Here is a 10,911-nt window from a genome sequence, read left to right on the forward strand (position 1 = left end):
AACCTGAAGCACCACTTTAGCTAACGGGGCCTCCTGCTGCCGCCTCGCTGCCAGAACACGATTTCTGTTCTCATCCTGAAGCAAAGTTCTCAACCCGAGGTAATATTTCTGGGTTAGCAGAGTCTGTAACCTGAAGCGTATGGAACCTGAAGCGTATGGAACCCGAGGTACCACTGTATTGCCTTTCTGCGCATGCTGAATTTCAAGGGAAACCCCATACAGTAACATTGCCTTGAGATTACAAATCACAAATGGTTAACTAATGTTAGGCCTGAATCAAATATACCTACCTGCCTATCCACAATATGATTCAATTTCTCTGCCATCATCGCAACATAAAAATCCAGGAATAATGATGTATAGGGAAGCTTTTAAAGGTTTAATGTTTTACTATGTTTTTATATATGCTGGAAGCTGCCCAGAGTGGCTGGGGCAACCCAGTCAGATGAGAGCAGGGTTTACAAATGATTTATTATTATTATTATTATTATTATTAATTATTAATTTAAAAATGTCAAGGTTATGTGACCAAGAGAGTTCAAACCTCATCAGTAATGGGTATCTTGACACACACATGCACACAATGGGGATAGCCCATGACAATTGTTTAAGCTTTCCTCCCAATAGTTGTGGCTTGAGAAGCTGACATGGAATAAAGGAAGTCTAGGTAGAGAGATGGCGCCCATGTGCTAGGTAAGCACTATTTCCATTTTTCCAGCTGAAAACGCAGCACTTTTAATATTTTCTCATCGTTTCTGTTTGGCTGTATTCTTACGGGGGAACATTAAGCACTCAGTTCTCCAGCAACATACATGGCATACTTATTCTTTTGTGCTGGAGCATTCAGACACAAGTTGAAGGATCAGCCTGAATTCCTCCTGTGCCTTCTTCCTAATTCACCATGAGAAGGCCGCCTGTAGTAACGGTTTGTGCTTGCCTTATTTATGACAAAAACTCCCCCCTCCCCAGTGACTATGTGGTTCCCCACATTAGAACTATCTGGGAGCCATGTGTTGAACACATGGGAGCATTGCAAATCTTAAATGATAGTAAATGCCATGGCAGAAACCTTTGCAATTACAGCCGACAGAACTTTGAAGATCACGTACAGCTAACGCTATCTAGGGTGGTGGGGTATTGTTTTTTTTAAGGTTTCAGGGCACAAGGGAAGGAATAGGGTGAAAGGTTCCAATCTTGAAAGGATGGGGTGACTAAAATCATTTTTCCATCGAAAATGAGAATAATTGCTTTCTGCAGAAACATGGAAAATAAGAGTGTCGGTGGCACAACATTCCCCCATACAATTAATCTGTTGGATTAAGCTGAAAGTATGAAGAAGGAAAATAACTTGGTACCTCCAAGTTCTTGTCGTACTGCCCTTCTGTCTTCGTCACAGGTTCCTACCCCAGTGCGCATGGATTAATAAATGTTAAGCAGATGCTATTGCAGACCTTGTCATCTCTTTTTTAAATCCACTGTGCTTCCAGTGATATTATACACAAGGGCACTTAAAATTCGCTTAGGAGACCTGAGTGAGGAAACTGAGCTGAGGAGACGTGACTGAGAAAATACAGTAAATTAAAGTCAACATGCAGTTTTCGCTTCATACCCACTTTTAACTCTGCCACAATTAGGTATGGAAGCCCATTACTAATTATTACAGGTTGCACCCAACTAAGTTCTCAGAATACAGTCACTGAAATAAATCGAATTGTTAGTCAAGTCAACAGCTTTTAAAAGGTTTCATCCACATATGACTTTTTAAAAAGTGTAAAGTGACAGTTAAGTCCAGTCGCGAACGACTCTGGCGTTGTGGTGCTCATCTCGCTTTACTGGCCGAGGGAGCCAACGTTTGTCCACAGACAGTTTTTCTGGTTCATGTGGCCAGCATGCCAAACCACTTCTGGCAAACCAGAGCAATGCACGGAAACGCCGTTTACTTTCCTGCCAGAGCAGTACCCATTTATCTACTTGCACTTTGACGTGCTTTCAAACTGCTAGGTTGGCAGGAGCAGGGACTGAGCAACGGGAGCTCACCCCGTTGTGGGGATTCGAACCACCGACCTTCTGATTGGCAAGCTCTAGGCTCCATGGTTTAAACCACAGCGCCACCCGCACCCCACATATGACTTAGTTCAACACAATCCAGTAATTCTATGCCTCCACTGTACAGTCCTAGCAATGTGAAGGTCTCCTGCTGTCTTAACTTAGTCCACTCATTCTCTTTTGCTGCCTCAGTGCCTGAAACTCCTCCCTGGACATCATGGTACCACCTCTGTCTCTTCCTTCACAACTCTTCTCCAAACCCACCTATTTAAAGACTCCAATTTCAACTAAAACAAAGCCCAAGTGTGCATAACTGTATTCACTCACATTAAAATGTAATTACTCTCGCCCCCCGTCTCCCACCCCTCCAGCGCTGGTTTGGGCCTGGAGGGGCCTGGGCAAGATGTTGGGGCACACCAATTCCTCCTTGTTGTTGCCACTGCCCATTTGCTTTATCTTTCCCACTGGACGTACATCACTTTCCAGCAAGAGAGAACAGGGTATCTGGAGGTTATTGCTCCCACTTCTCCTTGCTCCTCTCACTTTCTTGCATAGGGCAGGTAAACAGGCAGCAACAGCAAGGATGAGCAGCAGTACCAAACTGCCTTATATAGAGTCAAACCATTGGTCCATTTAGCTCACTACTGTCTACATTGGCTGGCAGCGACTCTACCGGGCTTCAGGCAAACAAGATTCCAAGCCCCATCTGGAGATGCCAAAGACTGAACCTGGGTCTTTCATGCAAAGCAGGTGCTGTCTTTCAGCTGCTGCCCATTGGCAACCCCAAATGCGGGCGTAGGAGCACATGACGTGTTTAGCTGGTCAAGCACTTAAGAAACAACCACTTGTATCATAGGCTATACTGCCATATCACCTCCAGCTCACAGGAAAACCAAGGAACTGATTCAGCGGGTCTCTAGGAGGTACAATGTGAAACAGATCATTGTTCTTCAGCTGACTGTGGACCCTGGGGGTCAGTGCAGCCAGTCTTTATCAGGTCCCAAGCCCTGTCCACCTGGTCCAGACAGATTGGCCAGGATTCAAATAAACAGATGGCAGGAAAGTCCGCCAGTCTCCAGCAGCCGGCCTGGGAATTCCCTAATGGCCTAGTCCATGTGTTGCTCCCAAGGGAAAGGAGTTTGGCATGATGGGATGCAACAGCCGCCCACCCTGTGACTGGGTAAGCAGCCATTTCCTCATTCCAGAAGTTGTCCAGGTCTTCAATAAGGCCACCAGTCAGGGCAACAAGGCATTGCCCCCGAGCCAAGGGGCTCGTGGTCTGCCCATAACAAAGGATTAGAGGTACAACAAGTACCCCAGATTATTATTCTGACCAGAATGGAATGTCAAACTGAGAGTATGTCTAGATTATTGTACAGGGGTAGGCAAACTAAGGCCCGGGGGTCGGATGCAGCCCAACCGCCTTCTCAATCCGGCCTGCAGATGGTCCAGGAATCAGTGTGTTTTTACATAGGTAGAATGTGTCCTTTTATTTAAAACACATCTCTGATTTATTTATGGGACATAGGAATTCGTTCATCTCCCCCCCCTGCCCCAATATAGTCCAGCCCCCCACATGGTCTGAGGGCTGGTGGACTGGCCCACGGCTGAAAAAGGTTGCTGACTCCCTGTTATTGTAAATCACCCAGTGATCCTCGGATGAAGGGCCATATACAAATTTAATAAATAACAAGAATAGATTACTGAAAACGAGGCACTTTTGCTAGTATGCATATTCTGAAACGATACTGATCAAAACATCTTAATCACACACTGAAAGGCGAGGGATCTGCTCACTTGCTGCTTAATTTTGTCACTTGTGCCTGTCATGGAGAGAAAGAATGAGAGCTGATGCAGTGCTGGGATAGGGATTGGCTGCAATTCTTATGAAGCATCCAAATGGCTTGCTAAACAGATGGCAGAGAGCAAAGAATAGGGGCCAGCTCGAGTGAACTGAGCGTCTTTCAGCCACCTTGTGCCTCTCTTCCTTTTTGTGCCCTGAGAGTATGGTTCTCACTCTCTGGCCCACTCTGTGTGCCAGCAGACAACCCAGAGGCATCTTGAGGGCATGCCTGGGACAGGCGTGGGGCACTCAAAGCATATTTCCATGTCAGCTGTGCTCTCCCAGTCTTCCTGACTCTCTCCATTCCTCTCGCCCACGCCCGGAACAACTGACCTCTTCCTATGACTGGAAGTGGTTTTTGAGCATTAGGAGCATTTACGCTTTGGCAACACACAGTTTATACTTTATGACTTGTCCAAATTTATTTAAAAACACAAAAGATTTGAAGCATGATTTATTGCACATTCTTATGTTTGGGTTGCTAAACTGTTCACAAAGCCCCACTTACCGTGTGGCGAATTTCCACATTTGGACACATCGTTTATATATCTGCGCATGCATGTGTGTGTGTTATTCACAACCCTTTAATGTTTCAGTCAATTAAGTCAATTACATCAACTGGATTTTTTTTTTAAAAAAGCTAATAGGCAACTTCAACTGTTTGTGGAAAATAAAATATTACTCCCCACCCCTTTCTTGGCTTCATGCAGCTCAAATTTACAAAAAGGGATGAACCATTCTTGATGTGGATGTGGTCAGGGAATAAAATACAAGAACTGGTGAATGCTAATCACATTTCAAGATATTAAGAGGCAGAGATCAAGAAGTAAACGTACTATTGCCCTAAGCGAAAGTAGGGCAGAACAGGGGTTGTTGTTTTTTTTTTGATAGAAAAACATATGAAGGAAAACAGAACAGTTGGAAATAGAAAGACAAAAGATTTGGCCACAGGCTTGTGGTACCATTTCCCAGAAATGGAAAAGCTCTTGGCAGTTTCTTAAAGACATGAGAGAAGTTTGGTAATAATACAACTGAAAGGTAGAGACGTGTTTATTTTTGCAATTCATAGTTTTGCTTTAACTGTACAGGCACTTAATTTATAATCCAAATCCTTATCATCCATGATTACATTGGCAGCTGATAATGTGGTCTTAGGCAGAATGGTAGTAACAGCATGTAAGATGAGTAATGTTTTTCACTACTTTTATCTTCACCTGGACCTGAAAGGCTCAGAACTGGTCCTTCTGTCATATTTTAAAAGGTTTTTGCTTCATATATTGTGGTTCAGCAAAGAGGAAATTAAAAGCCAAACTACTTGCTAAAACCTCAGTGAAGTTAATGGCGATCACTGAATCAGGATCTACATATTTGAATGCTCAGCACCAAAATGCACTGCATACAACCCTACTGTACTGGAATTTATGTGCAAATGACTCATCAGCTTTCTTGTCATCCTTATTAAAGAGTTCCACATGTGAGACTGGCTTACACATTGAAAACCATCTTTTCAAATCATTCATACATAAGAATTCCTGCACCCAGCGGCATAGTGTGGGTTGCCAGCACCCAGGGCCATGTGGAGGGAGGGAAACAGACAGAAGACGCATGTGCATTCAACTGCCTAATGGCGTCCGCATCACCCAGGAGATTGCAGCCACAGAGATAAGAAAAGAAGAGTCATTCTGTTATCTAGTGAGGTTAACAAGGAGAAGCTGTTTTCAATGGAGGCCACTGACAGAAGTGCACAGCTGTATCGAGCCAGCACCGGGTGTTGAATTTTTGTGCCCCTAACAATTTTGTGCCCAAGGCAACTGCCCCTGTGGCCACCCCCCCCCCGCACTACACCACTGCCGGCATCTGAGCCATGTCTGACTCTGAACCTCCTATTTCAGTGCTGGACTGAATGTCGTGATCTATCCAACATCTTGCTTCAGCTTTACAGTGTATGTATGCAAAATGAAATACGACCTGAGAAGAGTTCTTGGACTGAGCTGATCCCAAATCAAAATCATGGAACCTACCATATTTTTCTGTGTATAACATGCTCCCGTGTATAAGATGCCCCCCAATTTTGGGGGACTTAAGATTAAGAAAATGGGGGGGGGGTCCCCCGTGTATAAGACTACCCCCCTTTCTTAACATTATTTTTTAGTAAAAATAAATAAATCCTGGTCTTATACACAGAAAAGTATGGTAATTTAGAGGCACTTATTTTTGACAATACGGCGCATACAGAATTAGGAATAGCTTAGCTATAGTCCATGTACTTAAGTCTTTTAATGAGGGTGAAAGAGGAGAGCGCAAAATATGGTCTGAAGCTCAACATCAAAAAAACAAAGATCATGGCCACTGGGCCCATCACCTCCTGGCAAATAGAAGGGGAAGCAATGGAGGCAGTGAGAGATTTTACTTTCTTGGGCTCCATGATCACTACAGATAGTGACAGGAGCCATGAAATTAAAAGACACCTGCTTCTTGGGAGAAAAGCAACGACAAACCTAGACAGCATGTTAAAAAGCAGAGATATCACCTTGCCGACAAAGGTCTGTATAGTTAAAGCTATGGTTTTTCCAGTAGTGATGTATGGAAGTGAGAGCTGGACCATAAAGAAGGCTGATCGCCGAAGAATTGATGCTTTTGAATTATGGTGCTGGAGGAGACTCTTGAGAGTCCCATGGACTGCAAGAAGATCAAACCTCTCCATTCTTAAGGAAATCAGCCCTGAGTGCTCACTGGAAGGACAGATCCTGAAGCTGAGGCTCCAATACTTTGGCCACCTCACGAGAAGAGAAGACTCCCTGGAAAAGACCCTGATGTTGGGAAAGATGGAGGGCACAAGGAGAAGGGGACAACAGAGGACGAGATGGTTGGACAGTGTTCTTGAAGCTACCAGCATGAGTCTGACCAAACTGCGGGAAGCAGTGGAAGACAGGAGTGCCTGGTGTGCTCTGGTCCATGGGGTCACGAAGAGTCGGACATGACTAAACAACAACAACAGCCCATGTACTTAAGTTCTCTGGAATCAGAAAAGAGCAAGAGGATCAAGATTATGGAGCAATTCCCTTATGAAGAAAGATTGCATCATCTGGGGCTTTTATTTCAGAGGAAAGGCGAGTAAGCAGTGACATGAAACAAGTTCATGAATTTATGTTTATGCATGGCGTGAGGAAAGTGCTGAGAGAGAAGTTTTTCTCCCTCTAGAGCACATGGACATCCAACGAAGATGAATGTTGAAAAATTCAGGACAGATAAAATAAAGCACTTATATAGTCCAATACAGAACTCGCCACCGAAGGAGATGATGATGGCGACCAACATGGATGGCTTTAAATGGGGATTAGACGAATTCATGGAGGACAAGGCTATCAATGGCTACTAGCTATGATGGAGGTTATGCTCCCCCTCCTCACTTGAAGGCAAATATGCTTCTGAATACCAGTTGCTGTAAACTGCAGGAGGGGAAGTGTTTTTGGACTTGGGTCTTGCTGGTTTCCCACAGGCATTTGGGTGGCCCCTTTGAGAACAGAAGGCTGGACTAGATGGGCCACTGGTCTGATGCAGAAGGAGAGCCAGTGTGGTGTAGTGGTTAAGAGAGGTGGACTCGTAATCTGGGGAACTGGGTTCGCGTCTCCGCTCCTCCACATGCAGCTGCTGGGTGACCTTGGGCCAGTCACACTTCTCTGAAGTCTCTCAGCCTCACTCACCTCACAGAGTGTTTGTTGTGGGGGAGGAAGGGAAAGGAGAATGTTAGCCGCTTTGAGACTCCTTCGGGTAGTGATAAAGTGGGGTATCAAATCCAAACTCTTCTTCTTCTTCGTCTCTTCTTTTGAATCACCATGCTGCCAGCCACTGCACCACAAACCCGTGTATGAGGTACTTTGTAGTAAGCTGTTATTAAAACTGGACACATCGAACAGCAGGATGGACCTGCCATTCCTGCCTCAAACAGGATGCCTCTGTAGCCACATCAACACAAGCCACTCTGGGCACCATCACAGTCACGTATATCTATGGTTAGTTTAGTTTGACATGAACAGAACCATTTCAAAATTATCCTGATTGGGGCTGGTAAATACAGAAGTGGTTTGCAATGTTCAAGTTGGTGTGGCTGAGTGTTTTAAAGTCTCCTCTCTTCTCTTCTTTAATCTGAGTTTTGCACTTCCAAACATGTATGAAGTGTCATGATATTTCCACCACTGAACGTCAGCTGTGCAGCAAACATAATGGCTTTTACATCAGAGGATATAAGAATGGCTTCCAAACACAGCTGAGTCCCAGTATCTCTCATTTAGATATTAATCAGTCACACAGATTACAGAAATCTTGAGAGAACAGCCTTCCGCAGGTGGTGATGGGTGGAAAGAGGCATACTGGAAACCAAATAGCTAGATTGTGCTCACATGAGGAGCAAATAGTAGTGGCATGGCAACTGCTGGTAACCATGCAAACATCACCACGCAAAGGATAAACAGCCCACCAAAATCCTCATCATCGTTCACTGAGGGTCCACATCAACAGTGACTGAAGATGCATAACAGGTTATTCTTTCTTACTGGGTTTTCCACATAATAGGTAAATTCAAATTAAATAAAGAAAAACCACGGGCTAGCATTTTGATGATAATGATGCTGACAGCATCATACGAAAAATGCAAAAAACTTCCATGCACGAGAAGCACCAGTTCCACAATAAACTCCCTTCTGGAAACACCAAAGACATACAAATGTGTTTCTCTGAGTCAACTCCCTTCCACTCTTTTGATTGGGGGAGGGGGTGGAAGGGGGTCTCTGCCCTCCAAAACGCATCATGCTAGAGTTAACCTGACTAAAAGAATAGTTCCTGTAGAAGGGACTGAAGAAAATTTAACAAAACAGAGAGGAAAAGTGATTTCCAAGGCCCCCTAGTGAATGCTGGGTGTAATAGCTAGAGCATCGGACTGGGACTTAAAAGAGTAGGACTCAAATTCCCACTTGCTCATGACACTCACTGGGTGACCCTGGACCAGTCACAGTCTCTCAGCCTAACCTACCTCAGAAGGTTGTTGTGAGGATAAAATGGAAAGGGGGAGAAGCATGTACAGTATGCTACCTTGAGTTCCTCAGAGGAATAGAGAGAGTGAGTTGGCAGAGCAGGAGACTCTTAAACTCTGGGTTGTAGACTCGAGACCCACGCTAGGCAAAATATTCTTACATTGCAGAGAGTTGGGAGTACCTAACCCTCGTGGTCCCTTCCAACCCTACAATTCTATGATTTGTAAAAATAAAGATAAAAGCAAAAATAAAAATAAGGAATAATTACAGTGATTTAATAAAACGTATCTACATACAATAATACATAACATTAGTATATAAAAAGTAGGACTGGCTACACAACGCTGCAGAGTGGTCCCAACAGACACTACATAGCATTCTTTCACCACTGAACATACTCAGACAGCATTGGGCTATTTTGGAGTGCCCCCCAATATGATTTTTAAAAACAAAGAAACCTTACTTCTGCAATGCTTGTTCCCACCCCCCCACCCCAAGCCTGCTGATACCCACCCCTTGTTCTCCCTCCCAACACACAGTTACCATGCCATGCCCAGTGGCCATGTTCAGTCTGCCTCAACCGATCTGTTTGTGGCTTCTCCCTCACCCACCTTTCAAGGCTTCTCCATCTCTATTTGCTTGTGTGTGTGCCAACCTTCGGATTGCGAATACCTTCCTCTTCCACATAGGTAGTGTCTCTTGGCTATATAAAGGCAGGTGCCCAGAGGAAGAACTGACTGTTAATATACCTGATGATAAAATATCAAGCTATACTCAAGTCATAATAATTTTTAAAAAGTGAGTAGCATATCTAAGCAATTATCACCTCAACCAGTGATTGCCTGACTTATACCCCCATCAATGATAACTGGAGAGCCAGGTTATAGACAAAAGTTTCTGCCAGAGTGACGGTATGTACCAGCGGCAATTGCACATTTTCTGTGATAAGCGAACACGATCCCTGATTGAACTTTAGCAGTAAAACTTCCAGAAGAACATTCTTGTCTCCTTTTGCCAACATTAACTGGCAGACCTAAACAACTCTAACAAGAGAGTATCTGTCCCAGACATACATTTCTGGATGCAGGTGTGGCGAACTCTTGCTGATAACAGCATCAGTTTAATTTAATTTAATAGTCTACTTTCTTGTGGGGTGGCTTTTAGAGTCTCCCAATAGCAATCATCAGGGTGCTGTGGTGTAAACCACTGAGCCTTGGGTACCGCTCTGGCGGGAAGGTAAACGGCGTTTCCGTGCGCTGCTCTAGTTTTGCCGGAAGCGGTTTAGTCATGCTGGCCACATGACCGGGAAAAACTGTCTGCGGACAAACATCAGCTCCCTAGGCCAGTAAAGAAAGATGAGCGTCGCAACCCCAGAGTCGTTCGCGACTGGACTTAAGTGTCAGGGGTCCTTTACCTTTTTTAATAGCAGTCATCAGTGACACTAGCCTGATGTAAATCGTGGATTAATTTCTGAGCATAAATGCTTGGGCCTGATTCGCATGGCTGAAATCCTAAAAACCTGGGATTATGAGAAGGAAGAGGAGGAGTGGGGTGGGGAACTCTCAGGTCTCTGGCTTGTGATCCTTCTGTGCACATTTACTTGCATACAAGGACCACTGTGATTATTGTAACTTAATCCAAAGTGTGTGGGGGAGGACTGCATGAATCCAAGATCTCTCAATTTTTCCTGTATCATAAAGCCTGTGGATTGATGGTCCTGCTCCGCCCTGCTGTGCGGAAATGATTTTAGACGGTCTTTTGCTAAGAGTTCTTATTTTCAAAGTATCTAAATTAAAGCAAGCCTGGCTACATACACAAGATTTTGAAAGCGAGCAAAAGTCTCTTAAAGACCTCGAGCCCAACTCCAGCAGAGGCATCAGTGTCGGGAGGAAAACCCCCCCCCCCAAGTGGGGGAGACTATCGCCCGCTGTCTTTGCCGATGGGTTCCGCCCCCGCCGGTCGCGCGTCCCTCGGCCACGTGGGGATGCGGGT

Source organism: Podarcis vaucheri (assembly GCF_965113315.1).
Source record: "Podarcis vaucheri genome assembly, chromosome: 1".
NCBI lineage: Eukaryota > Metazoa > Chordata > Lepidosauria > Squamata > Lacertidae > Podarcis > Podarcis vaucheri.